General features: G+C 37.5%; 3 long non-coding RNA genes across 4 annotated transcripts; 2 read left to right on the top strand and 1 right to left on the bottom strand.

Moving 5' to 3' along the window:
- Positions 1–978, bottom strand: LOC122137261. The gene is made up of 3 exons (XR_006154717.1): positions 826–978; positions 398–450; positions 1–135 (listed from the first exon to the last, which is right to left on the bottom strand). It is a non-coding gene; the product is annotated as an uncharacterized LOC122137261 (long non-coding RNA).
- Positions 979–12357: 11379 nt separating this feature from the next.
- On the top strand, positions 12358–19643 carry LOC109047990. 2 transcript variants are annotated; one of them, XR_006154516.1, is made up of 3 exons: positions 12358–12426; positions 19440–19499; positions 19600–19643. It is a non-coding gene; the product is annotated as an uncharacterized LOC109047990 (long non-coding RNA). The 2 variants fall into 2 exon arrangements; XR_006154517.1 differs by having other exon boundaries at positions 12358–12431.
- LOC122137007 lies at positions 14135–15795 on the top strand. Its single transcript, XR_006154515.1, has 3 exons — positions 14135–14208; positions 15436–15645; positions 15764–15795. It is a non-coding gene; the product is annotated as an uncharacterized LOC122137007 (long non-coding RNA).
- Positions 19644–20198: the final 555 nt, after the last annotated feature.

Raw genomic sequence — 20198 nt, 5'->3', positions numbered from 1 at the left:
GTTTAACATGAATTTGTCTCCAGAAGCCAAACTCTTCCTTCATCTTTATCCTCATGACCATCCGGAGCTCCAGATTCAGACTCAGAGCTTCATCCTCCTCATCAGTGACTGAGAAAGAGCCTCACCAAAAGCTTGCTGATGAAAAAGAGTGAAATGATTTTTATGTTTTTGTGGAAATTGAAATCACATGATACAGACCATATAAATTAAATAAATATTTATCTATTGGTTATAAGGATCTGCTTTTAACATCTTTGGAAGTAAAATAATGTGTCTGATTATTTTCTGCAATATAAATGGGTATTGTAGGCTAAATGAATAATAAGATGTATGGTTTTTAAGAAGCACAGCTTAGTTCCATCTTTCAAACACATATCAGAGACATACCTATTTTTACCTGCTCAAACTCACTGTAAGATGCCTTTTTGAGATGGAGATGATCTCCTACATCTGCTTATTATAAATATTAATAAAAAGCCACTATTAGACACCATTGTATATATTATATCAGTCATTATCTTACAGATGATATATGTCAACAGTCATTTTAATACAGGCTTTAAAATAATTTGTTCAAATCTGTCCTGCTTTCAGTCAAGCTTTATTACAGATGGCTGGTCGAGTTATGTAAACAACGACACATCAAACAACATTGAAATCATTGTTTAACTGTGAACAGACATGATACACAATCAATCAAAACAAATACATCTACTTCATTAAACCAATAGAGTCTCTGAGAATCGTTTGTTCTATGTTTAATGTGTGTTTACACTGACCATGTGCTTTCGACTTAGTACCACACTTCATCTGTCTTACTCTTACCCCTTCAGTTGAGAGCTGATCCGGTTCATTTATCTAAACTGGTAGAGACCTTGACAAAATCATATTTATTGTAAAATACATTAAGTTTAAACTGTAGAGATCGTCTTCTACTAAACTAGAAACTGGAGTCCAATTTTCCATCCGCGTCACTACTGTCAGTTTGGACACTTGTTCAAAACAACATGCGCAGGACCGTTTTAAACACATCTTCTGCAGATGACAGCTCAGTAACAATATTTGAATGTCACCGAATAACACATATTCCAGCCAATCGACAAATAAAACCAACGCACAATGCGATAAAGTGCAGGAAACAAATTTCACATGACTCACCTGAAAGTGTCCTTTCACGCAGTGCATTTCTCTTGCATTATCTTCATTCAGTCATTTATTATTAGATCTTTTGTTCTAAAAAGTGGTGAGGGCAGTGCTGGTTATGACATCACAAAACAGCCCTTTTAATTTGGCAGTAGAATATTTGTTTTGAGTATTTGTTACCAAAAGCAAACACATATCCATGAAAACATTAACAATTAGTAGTGTCCATAAATAATAAGTTACAGTTATTTGATGTTATAGAGATTTGTGCTGACACATTCAACTTCTCAACGGAGGTTGTGACTTTTAATCTGATAACTATGACAATTAAATTCGTCGTCGTCTGTCCCGGAATTCTATAGAGTAGACCTAGCTTATTTCCAAGTATGATCTGCTGGTCCACTTTCACTTCCAAACCAGGAATTCATCCATCCAATCAGTCACTTTTATTTACATCTCCTGTTGTGTTTCATGGAAGAAGCAAATCAATAGCTTGATTTTCATTTTTGGGTGAGGTTTTATTTAAGGAGATATACTTTTATTTTGTGAGTTTTGATGGTTTTTGTAACGTAATTAGGAAGCAACAGTACCAGGATCAGGAATGAAAAAAATAAAAGGACATGAGAGAGGATGAGGCCCACACAGATAAATGAAGAGAGAATTCCCACACATAGATCCAGGGTCAGGGCATAGCGAGAAAGACATCTGTGGGGGATGTGCTGGCTTCAAATAGAAAGAGTCAAAGGCTCCCCTAGATAAAAAACAACAAGGTATCACTAGATACTGCCATTCTATACAGATTATAGGGATAACTAATCAGGGCATCCTGATACTCTGAGAGAGAGACTGACTGGAGTGACAGAAAGAGATGTCCCAGAGGTGGAATGTGTTAAAAACAATGCATCCCGTGAGATGAAGGGAAAGGACAGGAAAAATATGTCCACGCCCGGGTCTGTGTGGCTTAAATCCAATTGTGTGAGTGATTGAAGCCCCGTTTTACCTACTAGCAGTGCTTTAATGTGAACTTCCTAACAATAGTTCAGGAGGCACTTGTCCATAAATTAGAATTGCAATGGAAAAGCTAATGGTACTACGTATATTAAATAGCTGCTTACCCAATCATTCCCACAATTCCTCTGTCATCCCTCCATTACCCTCCCTTCCTCTCTGTAATGTTGGCCCAAGGGGAACCAGGAAGCCACACCTGTCTACCGTTTCCATATTTCTAAACTACATTAATCATAAAATTAATGAACTATTATAGCATAAACATTTTTTTTTTCATAATCGTTAATTGTCATATAGATGCACCTCACTAAAAATGTCCAGTTCACTAAGGCTGCATTTATTTGATCAAACATACAGTAAAAAAAATAATAGTAATAATAATATTTTATCTCAAAATAGCAAATCATTTTTTATATTATAAAATGCCTTATATATTTTAAAAATGCAGCTTATTCCTGTGACGGCAAATCTGAATTTTCAAAGCAGTCATTACTCCGTTTTTCAGTCATCACATCCTTCAGAAATCATTCTAATATGATGATTTGGAGCTCAATACAACATTTATTATATTCTGTTTATATTATTTTATTACATAATTTATACTGTATATTGTGATTTTGAATACACCTGAGCAGCGTAAGCGTGAAATGTTTTTCAGGATTCTCAGATGTTCAAAAGAGCGATCATTTATGTGAAAATACATTTTTGTAATATTATCAATGTCTTTACTGTCACTTTTCATGTAATTTAATGCATCTGAATAAAAGTATACATTTATTAAAAAAATCATAATGAACCCCAAACTTATGAATGGTATGTTAGTGTATCGAAAGACCTTATTTTTAAGGGTGTATGATCCTTCAGAAATCCTTTCGCTGCTCAGTATATTTCGTATCAACTTGAAATGGTTGTTTGCTGCTTAATTGTTCTGTGGAAAACATGACACTATTTCATGATTCTTAGATGAATATAACTTCATTTTCTTTGTTTTATATGTCTACATTAATGGAAGACCAAGACAATATTTAAGAAACTTGAACAAAAGAATAAAGATTGTATTTATGTACATTACATACAATTGCAGTTTCTTTAACAGGTTCTACATCATTCATGAGAGCCACAGTGTAGCGCTGACATCTCATGGGTACCCCCCTCGCTCATGAGCAGATTAGATTAGATTCAACTTTGTCACTGCACATGTAAGGCACACAGGCAACGAAATGCTGTTAGCATCTAACCAGAAGTGCAATAAGCAGTAGGTACAGAATATATAAGGTCTACAATATGTATCAATAATGATACAGATAAGTATTATTGGACATATGGACAAGATTTTAAATACTATCCGCATGATATACAGATAGGTGTACTATGAACATACTATAGAGATGGATTATGTAATAAGTGTATGTACACTATAAGCAGAATCTATGAACATATGAACATAATTTACACTATTGCAATGGACAGTAAAGTGCATAGAAAATATTTCAGTGCAAATATCTTATACAGTGTTTCTCGATGAACAGACAGTAGTTCAAGTAATAAGTTTATTGTTTATTTTTTTTGCTTGTTAATAAATAAACAGTCCATGGTCAGGGTGAGAGGGAGTCCTTAAGAATGCTGGGAGCTTGACGTAAGACAGCGTTTCCTCTGGATGTCCTCAATAGCAGGAGTGGTGTGTGTCCCCGTGATGCGTTGGGCAGTTTTCACCACCCTCTGCAGTGCTTTGCGGTCAGCCACCGAGCAGTATCCATACCAGACTGTAATACAACTAGTCAGGATGCTCTCGATCGCACAACCGGTATAAAAGTTTCACCACTATGGCTGAAGACCAGTTGGTTCTTCTTCAGTGTCCTGAGGAAGAAGAGGTGCTGTGTGAGCCTTCTTGACCAGGCTGGAGGTGTTTGTGGTCCAGGACAGGTCCTCCGAGATGGTGGTTCCCAGGAACTTGAAGCTGGAGACACGTTCAACAACCATCCCGTTAATGTGGATGGGGTCATGTGTGCTTCCTTTCTTCTTCTTGAAGTCCACAATGAGCTCCTTTGTCTTACTGGTGTTAAGGACCAGGTTATTGTCAGCGCACCATGTGGCCAGGTTCTGTACCTCTACCCTGTAGGCAGTCTCATTGTGGTCACTGATGAGGTCAATCACCGTGGTCTGCAAACTTAATGATGGAGTTGGATCCATGCACAGGCTTGCAGTCGTGGGTGTAAAGGGAGTAAAGGAATGGGCTCAGCACACAGTACCCTGTGGTACGCCGGTGTTAAGTGTGATGGTGGTGGAGTGGGGGTGTGGCCTGACCTAACGTGCTGAGGCCTGTTGGTCAGAAAGTCCATAATCCAAGTTGCAGAGGGAGGTGTTAATATCCAGGTCTCCAAGTTTTGTGGTCAGCTTGGAGGGAATGACGGTGTTAAATGCTGAACTGAAGTCAACAAACAACATCCTAACATACGTGTGGTTGGGGGGCTCAATGAGATGAGGATTTCCAGGACGAGAGGAAAAAGAAAAAAAGTCACTTCATCTCTGACACTGCAGAAATGTACACCGCAAAAAGCAAGAAAACGTATTTTGGCATTAAGTGTCGGTTTTGTAAGAGTCGATCCTCTCGTGTGTATTCGATTTCACTGTTTTCATACCTCTTTTTTTCAGGAACTTTCTTCCCGGCACAAAGACAATGCTAAATCTACGAAAGGCAAAAGTAAGCCCTGGTATCCAAATCATATACACCCAAATTGCTTTTACGACAGGAAAGAAATAAAGAGCACCAAATCTTAGACATGACAAATAGGCCAATCATAAACTTCCACACTCCAGTGCGCTGTGAGTGTATCTCCACAGAGCCAAATTACAGCTAATACTGAGTTCAGGGAATTGAGATATGATACTTGGGAGGACACAATCAGCAGGGGTGAAGCATAATGTATTTGTACTGTCCCATGGTTCTTTGAGCCTTTGGTTTCTGCGTGGGTGGAGCCAAAACTACAGCAAATTTTAAGAGCGATCCCAATTACCAGAAAAAAATTTTTGCAGGGCAAACACTTTCTACTCATGCACAGGGAGACAAATAACAAAAATAACTGCTGTTAAACTAACACTACACAAATGGAGACAAAGTAATCTAGATGGACTATATGGAAGACTATCATCCAACACACTTTCACCTGTCCAGAATTGTAAACAATCTGGAAGCTCATACAGAATGAAGGGCACATACAGACGTCTCTATGACATCATAGAGAGAGACAGAACATAAGACATGACATTCAGGGCTCAAGTTCACAGAAAAATAATAATAATTTTAATATTAAATAGTGAGTGGTCTCTTCGGTCTTCGGGGACCCAATAAGGCTTCTTTGAGTTGGTACCAGTAAGCTGAACAGTCTATGTAACACAAGACTATATCGAGTTCAGAACAAAAGCAGCCACAAGCTGAAGTAAACAGCAATCTACACTTCAAAAAACTCAAATCATCCACGTCCTTCAGTTTGTCTAATTGCAGCAAAGTGTTTGCTAATCCATTTGCTAATGGATACAAGTGTAATGACCTGTTATAAAGTACAAAGTGTTGCCATGAAGGATCATAATATTTGCATTCCTACACACAGTGGGAAAACAGTTCTTGTGTACCTATATGTGTGCATAAGACCTCAAACATGTCACTATTCCTTTTAAGATCTGTGGATGAGAATTTAGTTATGGAACCGGGCGTTTCATCACTAAAGAGTCAAAGAAAGCACTAATGTCGTGGCAGCATCCAATAGCTTGTCCATAAAAATTTGATTTAAAATAGCAAGGCAAAAACGAACCCATGATGATCACACACTTCATAATCAAATCCACCCCTTTATGATGTAAACTGTTCGAATTTATAACTCACCTACATTTCAACCTGTATGAAAGAAAATTTGAATGATAAACTCAAACAGACCTGAAAAACTAAGCTTAAGTTCGTTTAAAAAAGAAAGAAAGAAAGAAACTTGGCAAATATGCAAATTTAAACCTAATTCTGATTCCTTTTTAAAATCAACAATTAAAATGCACAACCCTGGCACTCCAGAGAAGAAAATTATATTTCTACATCTTAAGTAAACCTCAGTGATGTTTAAGTGGCAAACTCCCCTACCTGTGATTTTCTAATGATCCTGAAGACACTGATTAGCATGCTCAGGTGTGTTTGATCAGGGTTGGAGATAAACTCTGCAGGAAAGTGGATCACCCGAAAAAGATTTGAGAATCCCTGGTAAAAAATGAGGACTTTTTTTATTTCTATGTACAACTACCAAATATGGCCACCAGATGGCACTAAATGTGCAGAAATCGCATGCACCAATGGAAAACTACTACTGTAATTTAATCATTAACTGCAGTGCTGCATTACACTGCGATTATATAACAGTACAGCTGGATCCTAAAGGTTTACATTCAGATCACAGCAAGATCATGTTCTTCATATTAACATTCAACACAAAGTATTTAACATGGAATAGATATCTAAACACTTTCCTAGCAATGTTTGGAAACTAAGAGCATCTGATAGTTTTCTTTGGCTTCAGACAGAGAGAGACCAAACGACCTAATAAAACATTATTCTTTAAGCACAATTTTCTTCACTGAGCAGCATATTGAAACAGGTGGAAGCACTTTTGTACTCGTATGAAAAGTATATTTGTGCCTCTATTTGCAATGTTTCTCAGAAGTTTGAAAATTTTGAAAAAATTTTGCTTAATATAATGGTGTAGGAAGACACGATGGTCACAAGAGGGTCAAAAAAAAAAAAAAAAACACATACATTTCGCACCCTAGCCTAGGCAACTAACTGCCTGTGTGGCCTATACCACGGACCAGCCCTGTCTCAGTGGTGTCGTTACTGAATGAATCAGTGTTTCGAACGAATCGGCTCTTCGAATGGACTCAAATGACTCGTTCATAAAGACAGTCGTTTGTCGCCACCTGCTGGCGTAACAATGTAACGCGCAGAATGAAAACACGCAAACGCAAAAAAATAGTGTCCCCGGGGACTCAACTGTTACACGATATACAATATTTTACATACACAATATTTCTCAAGCACATTTATTACTTGTGAAATATTCTGTATGTAAAATATTCTATACTATAATAGCTAAGTCACCAGAGATATTATAGTACGTATAAGTGTGGTTGTGAAATATTCTGCATTTATGGAAACAGTAAATATCTTTCAGTGCATTCCCAATATCATGGTGCCACTTTAGAGACTCATAGTACATTCACAATGAAATTAATTACTTACGGTAAGGGGCATAGAGCTGCTAAAGTCAGGTCCTGCTCTTTTCATTTATTAATGCAGATACACTGTCCACAAGAGGATACACTGATCTGATCTCAGGCACGTGCCTTTTATATTAATCAGCAAAAAGCCAATATTAGACACAATTTACAAGTTTAGTCGTTATTTCAGTCATTAGTTTCTAGATTGTCAACGTGCATTTGGATGCACACTTTAACCATTTAAAGAAATCGTTCCTAAACTATTCAAGCTTTACCATATGCTGCTTGAATCTGCAAACACCGAGATATCATTAAATAATTAACTGTGAACAAACAGGACACACATTTTAAATAACTAAGCTAAATAAACATCTACTTTAAACAGATAAATCCATACAAAAGAAGAAGATCGTCCGGTTTTGTAAATGTGTTTTTGGAATGTTTGAGCATGTGGCTTTGAGTTCAACGCATTTTATCTTTCTTACTGCATCAGATGAGAGCTAACATTGTTCATTTAACGACTCTGATAAATCCACGGTGGTCGGGATCCTGAAAAAATTATAGATTTGTTTTCAAATATGAAATTCAAGTATCAGCCGTCTCACCTACAACCTGCCTCCTCGCTTCCTTCACGTCCTTTGATTGGCCATATTTACTAATTGTCCACAAGGGGGCGCTTTTTCTACCTGACCTTGATACATTTAAACTTTATAAAATCGATTCTTGAGTATGTAAATGTTAAAGCAAGCTAGACGTTTTTTGAATCAGTCACATAAAACTAAATTACATCTTAATTATCTTTAAGCTGAATAATAATACGTCCCTTTTGGTAGAAACTAAGGAACAGTTTTCCATCCGCTCCACTGGGCGGCAGCAGCGCGCTTCACTTTCATCCAGATTGACAACTTGAAGCTGTTTAACAGAAGAAGAAACTTCAGGTGACACGCGGCCATGTACGCGGCCCGTGTCCATGTGAGTCACAGAAACACTACAAAAATAACTAGTTGTCACGCGCGGTTCTGTTCACACAACACAGGTTGACGGAAAATGCGAAGTCCTTAAGATATTACTGAGTCAGTTAGTATGGTAATAAAATGTGGTTTCAACGCTCGTTAATGTGTAAAAGTGGCATCAATGTACACACAGACCACAGTCGGATTATTAACTTTCTACAGTTAACACACAACTGAAAAACGGTTAATCCACTTTTAATCCAAGAAACAAATTTAGACACTCAAAACAACGCAAAATGGGTGTGTTTATGCGCTGTCAAAAATTTAATTGGCTGACGAATCTGACCAATAAGAGTGGAGAACCGTAATGCCTCTTGTGATGGATTAGTCGTTTTGCCTAAAGGGCGTGCCATAAAAGGGCGTGGCATAATTTTAAACCAATGGCAACGTGTAAAACAGGAAGAAGGGCGTGTCCGTTTTACAGGTCGCAGTCAGGCTGATAGAAAAATGATAGTTGATTCAATTTTGTAATAAAAATAAAAATTGTGTGAATATTTGATAATGAATTTAGTTATAAACTATTCTTAAAACGAGTATCTTATTAAAATGTTTTGGTATTGCTGGTAATGTCATTTTCATAAAAATAGGGAAAAAACAAAACAAAACAAAAAAGGTAAGGAAAAACAATATTTTTTTTTTTTTTTTTTTTTTTTTTGTAGGGGGGAAAATATTAAAGGGATATTTCTTTATTTCTGTTTCTTTTGTTTTAACAACAAATGACTTCTTGCATGTTAGTTACACCTTATTGATTTAATTTTTTTTAATGTAAATAAAAATGTAAAACAAATTGCTTCACTGCTACTTAAAAATATTTTTAAAAAGCAAATTAAAATATTATGCCAAATTACAACCCCTTTAATTTTTTCAAGAATTTCACTCTTTTTATCAGTAACACCACCTAAACACATTTTTTTTTTCTTTAAGCACTACAGAAAAAAAAAAATACTTTTAATATAAAGAAGTTTATTCAAAGTAGTTATTGTCTATTTATGATTAACTTTCTATTTACAGACAAAAGAATTAGCGTTACGTCTGCATGTGAACTACATGCAAATAATGAATGTATTTATTTTCTATGGGGCATTTTGCTTTTATTTACCAGATTGAAGTTGGACCCAAATCTGTGTCTCCAAGAACATATAAGGTTATGATTAAATTTTGTTTGGCTAAAAGCAATTCATTATTCACAGGATTCATCAGTGCTCATCTCAGCCTGATCAACTCATTCTCCGTGTTTGTTATGAGATTTTGCAAGGGAAGAAGCTGATATCAAATGTTTGATGAGTAATGAGTGAAATATTGTACCAAATAAACTGTTCCAATCGATTTATTAACAAATGTCTGTCAGATGTCAGTCTTGTGGTTTAAATGCATGAAACTCATAACACAAACTCATAATTTGTAAACATCTTTTTTTTATTGAAATATGAATAAAAAACATTGAACCCAACAAATAAACCCAGCAAGTTTCTAGTAATCCTAAAGCCCTTGATTATCTGTTTCAGGTGTTTTCAATCAGGTTAGAGCTAAACTCAGGGAAGTGGCTCAATGGGAGCAGATCTAGACATAACTGCTGCTGGTTTAAATGTATTAATGCAGATACACTTATTGTCCACAAGTGGGAGCTGATACTCTGATCTGATCTCATGAATGTGCAATGTACTGAATGTTAATCAGAAAAAAAGATTCCATTGACACAATATAAATGTTTAGTTGTTTTATCAGTCAGTAGTTCATAGATTAAAAATGAACAGTCGTTTTTTTTAATGATCATTTATCTAAATAACCAAAAAATGATCAGTGATCAATCCATGGTTTAACATGAATTTGTCTACAGAAGCCAAACTCTTCTTCCTTCATCTTTATCCTCATGACCATCCGGTGCTCCAGATTCAGACTCAGAGCTTCATCCTCCTCATCAGTGACTGAGAAAGAGCCTCACCAAAAGCTTGCTGATGGAGAAGAGTGAAATGATTTTTATGTTTTTGTGGAAATTGAAATCACATGATACAGACCATATAAATTACATAAATATTTATCTATTGGTTATAAGGATCTGCTTTTAACATCTTTGGAAGTAAAATAATGTGTCTGATTATTTTCTGCAATATAAATGGGTATTGTAGGCTAAATGAATAATAAGATTTATGTTTTTTAAGAAGCACAATCTGAGTGCCATCTTTCAAACATATATCAGAGACATACTATTTTTTACCTGCTCAAACTCACTGTAAGATGCTTTTTGAGATGGAGATGATCTCCTACATCTGCTTATTATAAATATTAATAAAAAGCCACTATTAGACACCATTGTATACATTATATCAGTCATTATCTTACAGATGATATATGTCAACAGTCATTTTAATACAGGCTTTAAAATAATTTGTTCAAATTTGTCCTGCTTTCAGTCAAGCTTTATTATAAAAGCTGGTCGAGTTTGTAAACAACGACACATCAACACATTGAAATCATTGTTTAACTGTGAACAGACATGATACACAATCAATCAAAACAAATACATCTACTTCATTAAACCAATAGAGTCTCTGAGAATCGTTTGTTCTATGTTTAATGTGTGTTTACACTGACCATGTGCTTTCGACTTCAGTACCACACTTCTGTCTTACTCTTACCCCCTTCAGTTGAGAGCTGATCCGGTTCATTTTTTTTTATCTAAACTGGTAGAGACCTTGACAAAATCATATTTATTGTAAAATACATTGTTTAAACTGTAGAGATCGTCTTCTACTAAACTAGAAACTGGAGTCCAATTTTCCATCCGCGTCACTACTGTCAGTTTGACACTTGTTCAAACAACATGCGCAGACCGTTTTAAACACATCTTCTGCAGATGACAGCTCAGTAACAATATTTGAATGTCACCGAATAACACATATTCCAGCCAATCGACAAATAAAACCAACGCACAATGCGATAAAGTGCAGGAAACAAATTTCACCTTTTTAAACACATCTTAGTAAAATATACAGCAAAACACCGTCAAATTCCAACGGTAATGGAGTGTAAAACCAAAAACTTCCTTTTACTGTATTAAATAGATTGAATAACCGTTAATTGTGAGACTGGATAAAACGTTGTTTTTTACTGTAATAAAATGTTGAAATTATAAATATTTTCTGTCAAAACAAATAAATATGCATACATTTTACAATTAAATATTGTAATGTTGAAAATGTCTGAAAACCGTAGATTTTACGGTATTATTTGAGTAAAACTACATCTTTTGGGGTTGTGCACATTGGAATTCACAGTATAAATCTGTAGATTTTTAAGCAAACAAAACATTCATTTTTACAGAAGCAAGATGTTAAAAAATAGGGTCCACCGTAATAATACAACCAGTAAATACAATTTTAAAAAAAGCAAATATCAGCAGTAAAAGACAATAAAAAAGATAGTATTTTTTATTTAAAAATTCAGATACTGATATACAGATTAAAAGTTAGGCCTGCAGTATATCATTGTTAACCTTCTGATAAAAAAATCAACAGCAAAAGATGTTTAAAATAAAGTTCATGGTTGTGAATAAAATTTATTTCAATAATCTTTTTTAATTTAGTATTGTAAAAACAACTTTATGTTATTGTTTCACGCCATATTATCAGACCACCTTAAGTGGGTCCGCCTTAAATTTTGAGTTTTGTGTGATCGCTGTTGATTGGTTGCTGGTAAACTGTGTACAGACGTTTTACGTTCGAATTGCAGAGAAAAATGTTTTCTGGTAGCAACATTGTGAAGTATGAGCGAACCATTTCACCAAAAAAAAAAAAACCTCCTCCCAAAGAAAGAAAGAGCGACATCACATTGCGGGATGACGTCACCTGAAAATGACGCTGCTGAACTGTGTGCCGCGCGCTTTTTTTTCTCGCAGGAGACTTGTTGGCTTCGCTAACGGACGCAGTTTTTGAACTCGCGCCATTTATAGCTGCTTGGACCAGCATCTTCGGAATTTGTAGACATCCTGGCAACTTACAATTAATTCGAGGTGAGGTGAGTTCATGCAACTTCAAGTTTTCTCTGTTATAAAAACCCACCTGCCCAGCATTTATAGATAATTTTAGGAGTTCTTTTTTTATGAGGTTGTGAATTTAGTTAGCATTACTGTGGCGAGGGAAGCATTGATCTTGATTAGCTTCTGTGTTTGGCGTGCTTAATTTGCTAGGGAGAAATTACCAAAGTACATGGAGATATGTTAACCTGTAATTTCTGTGGTAAGGTAGTTCAGTCATCAAGGGGCTACGTGCTTCATTGTAAACTGCATCGGAATGAGCCACGTTGTTTCTTTCGTTGTATTGAAGCAGACTGCAAGCAGACATACACCAGGTACGGCGCGTTTAAGGCTCATTTTTACCGAAGACACTCTGCCCCCCTACCCATGTCACTGGTGTGGCGGTGGTTTCTGCGTTTACATGTGCAATGGCGATGTGTGAACGTCAGTGTCAAAACTCTAAAGAGTTAATAGCTCATCTGAAGAGCCATATTGTGGAAGGACACGTGGTCACTTGTCCAGTAAGAGGATGCACAAATAACTTTAGAGTTAAATCATCTTTTACTGCTCACATGTCACGTAAACACAGAGAGTTTTCAGACAGCAGCATTGGTGATTTATATAGAGAGTCTGCATGTCAATCATCATCTGTTCCAACCACATCAGATGACTTTGTACCCTTGATTTCTGAGCCTGCTGCACAGTCTATTACAGATGAAGATAACACGGAAATGTCCCCTGAATTCTGTGATCTTTTTCTGAGAAACGTTTCACAATTCTACTTAAAATTGCAGGGTCAGTTTCTACTGCCTGCTTCAACCATACAGAACATTGTGGAGGAAATGCAGAACATACATGAGTTGGGACAGACATACATTTTGGGTAAACTTGCATCACTATTAAAAGATGACACATCATTATCAGAGGAGGACATCAACAAAGTCTGCGAGTCTGTCAAAAGCTATGATCTGTTTTCTGCATGTCATACCGGGCCATTGAGGACAGTGTACTCCAGAGCTCAGACCTTTAAAAAAGCCTTCAACTATGTGGAACCAAAGAAAAATATTTTTAGGGAGAGATGAAAACAGAAAAGATAGGTTTGCCTATTATGTGCCTTTAAGAGAGACTTTGAGATGTCTGCTAGAGTCTGATCTGTGGCAGAAATCAGAAGAGCCCTCTACTGAGCCCTCCTGCTGATGTTCTGTGTGACATAAGTGATAGTAAGCTGTTTAAATCAAATGATTTTTTTGGTCAAAACCCATCGTGCCTCAAGCTAGTACTCTACCAGGATGCCTTTGAAGTCGTTAACCCTTTAGGCTCTGCAAGGACAAAACACAAGGTATTAGCTGTATATGCATCAGTGGCAAACTTGCCACTTCATGTACGCTCAGACACAGACCACATGTCTCTTGTCTTACTGTGCAGGGAGAAAGATTTTAAAGAGTTTGGTCATGATAATGTGTTCTCTGAATTACTAGCAGAACTTGAAAGAATTGGAGGACAGTGGGATTGTTGCATCAGATGAAACTAGAGTCAAAGGAACATTGTTTTGCATTGCTGGTGATAATCTGGGTTCTCACTGTATTGGTGGCTTCACTGAAAATTTTAGTTCTTCAAAGTACTTCTGCAGGTACTGCCTGATAACGAAATCTGAATTTCAGGGTGCTGACCCAAATCTGTGTGGACCAGAACGTACCCAAAAACAAAAGAGAACTACAACTCTGCTGTTGATCGCCTCCAGATTGACAATACACCAGACGTCGAAGGAGTGAAGTTCAGGTCAGTGTTCAATTCACTCAAATACTTCAACGTTTGTATGCCAGGCTTGCCACCATGTCTAGGTCACGATATCTTTGAGGGAGTTTTGGCTTATGATGTGGCACTGTATCTGAAGTACTTCATAAAGAAAAAAAGCATGGTTCACTTACTCCACTCTGAACCGACGCATCAAAACAGTTTAGTTACCATGCCTCTGATGCTTCTACAAAGCCATCTGAGGTCAGCCCTCAAGCAGCTAAACTCTCAGGACAGGCTGTACAGAACTGGAACTTCCTCCGATTGCTGCCTCTCATAGTTGGTGACATAGTGACAGACCCCACAGATGATGTGTGGAACTTAACTCTGCAGCTGAAAGATATTGTAGACATGGTGTGTGCTCAGAAAATTTCAGTGGCTCAGGTAGCATATCTTGATATTCTTATTCAAGAATATTTAGAGTCAAGAAAAGCTCTGTTCCCAGAATGCAACCTGAGACCAAAACACCATTTTCTACGCCATTACCCAGCACTGATTCTGAAATTTGGCCCACTGATAAGATTATGGACAATGCGCTTTGAAAGTAAGCACAGTTATTTCAAGAGATGTGCCAGAAATTTGAAAAATTTCAAAAACCCTCTGCCATACACTCTCTGAAAGACATCAGATGTTTTCAGGCCTATCTAGCAGCAGGTTCAATGTGTCGATCTGTCTTGAAAGTCAAAGATGGTTCTCCATTTCACTCATTGCTGTACAGTAAAGCCATTCAAGATGCAGTCCCAAATGTTTGACTTTACTGAAACCAATACAAAGGTCACAGTAAAATGATGTACAAGGGAACACAGTACAAGAAAGGACACTTCCTTGTCACAGGGGGCTCTGACTCTGTTGAGTGTTGGTGAAGTAGTTCTCATTTTGATTAAGAATGACAGTGTTTATTTTCTGGTGTCGGTGCACGTGACAGAATACCATTCTCAGTATCATCTGCACTCAGTGGGAAAGGAAAAAGAAAAGATGCAGTGTGTGAACATCATTGACTTAATTGATTTCTATCCATTAACATCTTACATGAAGTATGGGTACCAGATGGTTCCATTGAAACACTGTGTGCTGTCACAATAATGGGGCTGTTAGTTTGGTACTTACGAAACACTGTATAAAAGTGTAGTATTAAGCAAGATCAGCTTCATATTTTAAACACCAAAGGTACCACTTGATGTAAATTGACCTTTATTCACATTATTTTATCAGACATCTCGGAAATGGGGGACAGCATAAGGAGTTCCATTACTAAGGTGCTGCCGGACCTGTCTGCCTCAATCCTTGAAATTGTACTGGAGGAACTACAATCATTAGGAGTGGAGACATCTGAGGACTTGCAGTTCATCAGTGAGACTGATCTGAACTCTGTCCTGAGACCAATTCAGGCAAGAAAACTGCTGGCTGCCTGGAAACAAACCAGTAAGTATTATGATTTCATTGCACAATAGCCATGAAGGGCTTTTCTGTTTTTTCTATTATACTTTGGCCAAGGTCCAAAAAGTACAATTAATCGTATCGTTGTGATTTTGTTTTACAGCACCAAATACGGACATTTCAAGCCAGGCCAGGTCGCCTATCGTCTTCATCTTCTTGCTCCTCATTTTCTGCCTCCCCCTCACCCAGTCCAATATATTCTCTAGACCAGGGGTTCCCAAACTTTTAAACCCGCGACCCCCATGATAAAATGCGCTGCTGACCCCCGCCGACCCCCCCCCCCCCCCCCCCCAAACCCCTTTTTTGGAGCCTCCAAACACCCTTTAACTTTAGCAAACAGCGGGATACGTTGTGTTGCTGCGCGTGATGTACGTACGTGAACTTGATTGTGATTGACGCTGACGTAATCTCGTAATGTCTGGGACAAAATTACAAATTGAATATGTATATCATGTATATATATATATATATATATATATATATATATATATAATATATATATATATATATATATATTATAGGCCTAATTTTTTTATTTGTATCAGACTTTTCTACAAACACCATTTAACAAGTATTGAATTAACCCTTTCACACGTAAGTTCTGGCTGACCCTCCAGCGTGAGTTTTTCAAGGCGATCGTTATTTAGATGTGTCACTTTATGGTTTCCATGGTGACGCGGCATTGCTTGTCAAGTGACACACACCGCAGAAACAACAGAGCTGAATCAATGATGATCTGCTTTTATGTCATTTTTCCTTTTTTATTCAAAATATTCACAAAATTTGTTAGATATGGCATGAAACTAGCTGATATTCCGATTTTCAAATATATGCAAGTGGAAGTGTTTTGTTGTTTAAACACCCTTATAACGATCGCGTTAGTTGAGCTGTATGCGCGACGGCATCTTAGTTTGTGCCGCAGACGCAGTTCAGAGAATCGGATCTGTTGGATTTACAACACGTGAATTCATCCACTTCTCCCGAAATACATAAAGTAAGTGGATGGTGAACTGGGAGAATAATAGAGTAAACTTTAAAGTTACTTACACAATGTGTATCTGATATGCATAAAAACGTGTTCTAATTATAATGGAAAGGATTATTATTGCCTCGTCCTTTGACAGCATGTGTATTTTACAAACTCTAAATGTATTGTTTTTTTTAGTACTTATATGTCTGAAACCTAAAATAACATTGTGGTTGTTGAAAACACTGAAAAGTTCTGATGACAGCTCTGAGTCTGAGCGCGCCTGTCTCTGGCTCAGCGCCAGCCAACGCGCGGAGAGCACATTTGAATTTCACGTCATGCACTGACCGGTGTGATCGTACACTCCAGGGACCAGCCTAGACTGATCACACCGGTGTGATCGTACGTGCGAAAGGCTTAAATTAATTGCAACAAAATATATAGGCCTATAATTTTTTTTCCACTTTTTTTATAGAAATCATCTCGCGACCCCCTGCGCCGGGGTCCCACGACCCCACGGGGGGTCGCGACCCCCACTTTGGGAACCACTGCTCTAGGGGGGTCGCGACCCCCACTTTGTGAATGTGTGGATTTTCCAGAAGACTTGATCCAGTGTCTTCAGAGAGAGAAAAGACCAAAGCCTCGATTGCGTAGGGAGATGATCCGCATCATTGTGAAGGAGATGATGAAAGCCTGTGCATCTCCAACTAGAAGAGCCTCGACTGAAATTGCAAAAAAAACTGGTTGCGATGTATCCCAAGTCACTGCAGGATGTCATCGAGGGGGATGTGGTAGGACAGGGGGTACCACTCTTTGGTAAAACAGATTCAGGCACGAATTGAAAATGTGAAGAGGTCTACTTCACCAGTGTTACAGAAGCGCAAACTGGGAGGATCAGATGACACCGATGAAATCACACCTGAAAAGCGACCATCTGTTCAAGACACATATGGCTGCATAAAGTGGGACATGAAGTTTTTTGCCAGTCACTGAGACACTGGAAAACCCAGCAGGGAGAAGAAAGAACGTATGAAGATTCTCAGTGAACAGACAAGCTTCAGTCATGAAGAAGTAAAAACTCTAATGAATTGCACCTACTACTCTCAGCGCAAAGCAATAAATAGCGGAGCAGACATGCAAACCATCATAGAAGAGTGGCCTTTTTTTGTTTCAGCCGATTGGAATGATAGTCCCACTTTGAAGAACTTACTGGGGGTACCGCTGAAAGAGACTTTCCTCACCAGTCTGGAAAAGAAGGGAAAACGGCCTTCTGGACTTTCTGAAAACACTTGTGCAGACAAGAGCAAGCGTGTCTTTGGAGGCTGTCATAAAGCTTCGAATGCAGAGGGGACAGCTGAAGGGCTGCTCAGAAGATGTGAAAGATATGATGCTCCTCCTCCTCTCCTATTTCGATGAAAAAGAGGAGACCCTCTTCCACTATGGTTGATGAAACATGTCTGGCAAAAGAAGTCCATGTGGAAAGCCTGCCTGTGACACCATGTATCATTGTTTGTGGTGAGTTGAAAATCAGTACAACTGCACAGAACCTAAGCTTATGCAAGGATACGCTATATTAAATGTCTGCACTTTCACTATTTTAAGACACACATTTGATGGTAAAGGGGGTTTTACAGTTAATTCTTCTACACTTGTATTTCATTCCAAGGATCCTCCTGCTTTGCAATCGAGACTGTTTCATGCTCAGCATTGACCAAAAAGTCGTGAATGACCAAATAACTGACTTCATCTCTGCAATCTGTCTGATGCTTGGTAGCTACTACTGCCTGAACATCCACTATCCACTGGAACTTGGCTCCACACTTGAATTCCTTCAGAGGTAATTTTTTTTTTCCTTTTCCCTTTGCCTTTCCCTCTTTTTTTTTGTTGTTGTTGTATAGGGTTTTATTATGGATTATTGTGTTTATCAAGGTGTCTTTTCTTCTTCAACATTAACCCAGAGAAGGGGAACAAAAGTTGAAAAAACTAAAAAAGAAGACACTGCATGTGAACCCAAGAGTACTCACCCTCATCGCCGATCTCTCTGATCACGAGTGGCGACAGACCGTTTAAGACAGCTTTAACTGGTACCTTGATGGGAACTACTGTGTTGTTTATGTTTTCATCAGTTATCCCAGCTGATATTGAGTACTCTTACCTGATTTCTGTTATCACAGGCATGCTTTTCAGAGGTTTTGATCTTAGATCTTTAAACATCCCTCTAACTAGGGATTATTATGAGAAACTGTACTCTTGATGTTTCTGAGATGTTCTATATTCTATACAACAGAGTTTTAAACTATTTGAATTTTGTATTGCCCTAATTAGCAAACAGTTAAGTGTTGCACTGAAGTTAAGTGTTGTCTGTTACAAACATTACTTGACTTTAACTGTGTTATTACAGCATTTTGTAGCTGTAAGGTTCTGCAAAATTGATGTCACAAGCTTATGTGCTTGATTACTTATGTAAAGTCATACTTTAAAAATGATGCTATTGCATTTTCTTGTCATTTATTCATTGAATATATTTGCAATATATTTGACTAGCAGCAAGTGTGTCGAGGGTCAAAATATGTTCAAGACAATAAAAATGTCAGTGAAGGACATATGAGATTTTGTTGCAGTGGTTTTCTGATGCATGTGTTTAAGGTTTAAGGGTGGTGAAGGACATAAGCTAAGACCCGAGAGTCCTCTTTCAAGGTTAGTAAAGTAAACAGATTCTAGAAGATATTTTAGACATTTCTCTGTTGTCTCTAAATCTTATTTTGTCTTTATTATGATTTAAAAAGGTTTATTTTGTTCCTGCCCTTTTCAGACACTGAATTTGAGCAGAAACCATAAGGATACTCAAAGGACCTGTGACTCTCAGGAAATGGTGAGATTTCAGGTCATAATTTTTTTTTTTTTTTTTTTTTTTCATTAAATTAATTTTCCTTTGTCCATTTACAATATTGCTGTTTTGTTTTTGTAAACAGCATCAAATGAGAGTGACAGGTGAAACCGTTTCAAGACAATGGCAGGAAAAAGCATGCTGAAGATTGAATCAAACCTTGGCTGGAAATATTTGGTATGTGTGTTTACCGTAAATCAACTTGTTGAAAAACATTCAGCTACACTGCAACACAGGGAAACTGGTGTTTTGCACTTATTTTCTTGTTACTTTAATTTCTTGTCTCATTATTTTTGGCAGTTATTATTATTTATGGTGTATGCCCTTTTTTGTTTTCTTTCTGAATGCAGAAGGGTTCTAGCCAGTCCACAATGAAAGCTTCGTTGCCACCCCCTGTGAGTCTTCTGGCAGAAATGATGGCGCCTGTATTCTTTGGTTTTCCCTAAACATCACATCCTGTTTATACGAGGCTCTTCAATTAAGTCTGCACCCAAAGATTCAATAAGAGGTAAGCAGTGGTATTATTCAAGTTTTGCAAAAGAAAGATGGACAGGAGACACTAATCTTAATCAGCCGAGCTCAGGTTCATGTCTAGGGGTGTGAGCAGTTTTCATACGATGAAGGAAACTGACGCTATAAAATGTAGATTGAATGATAGGTCTCATCACCATGCATTCAGTCATT

Source organism: Cyprinus carpio, chromosome B4 (assembly GCF_018340385.1).
Source record: "Cyprinus carpio isolate SPL01 chromosome B4, ASM1834038v1, whole genome shotgun sequence".
Classification (NCBI taxonomy): domain Eukaryota; kingdom Metazoa; phylum Chordata; class Actinopteri; order Cypriniformes; family Cyprinidae; genus Cyprinus; species Cyprinus carpio.
Note: the sequence above shows the minus strand (reverse complement) of the source record. Positions and strands in the feature narration are given on the sequence as shown.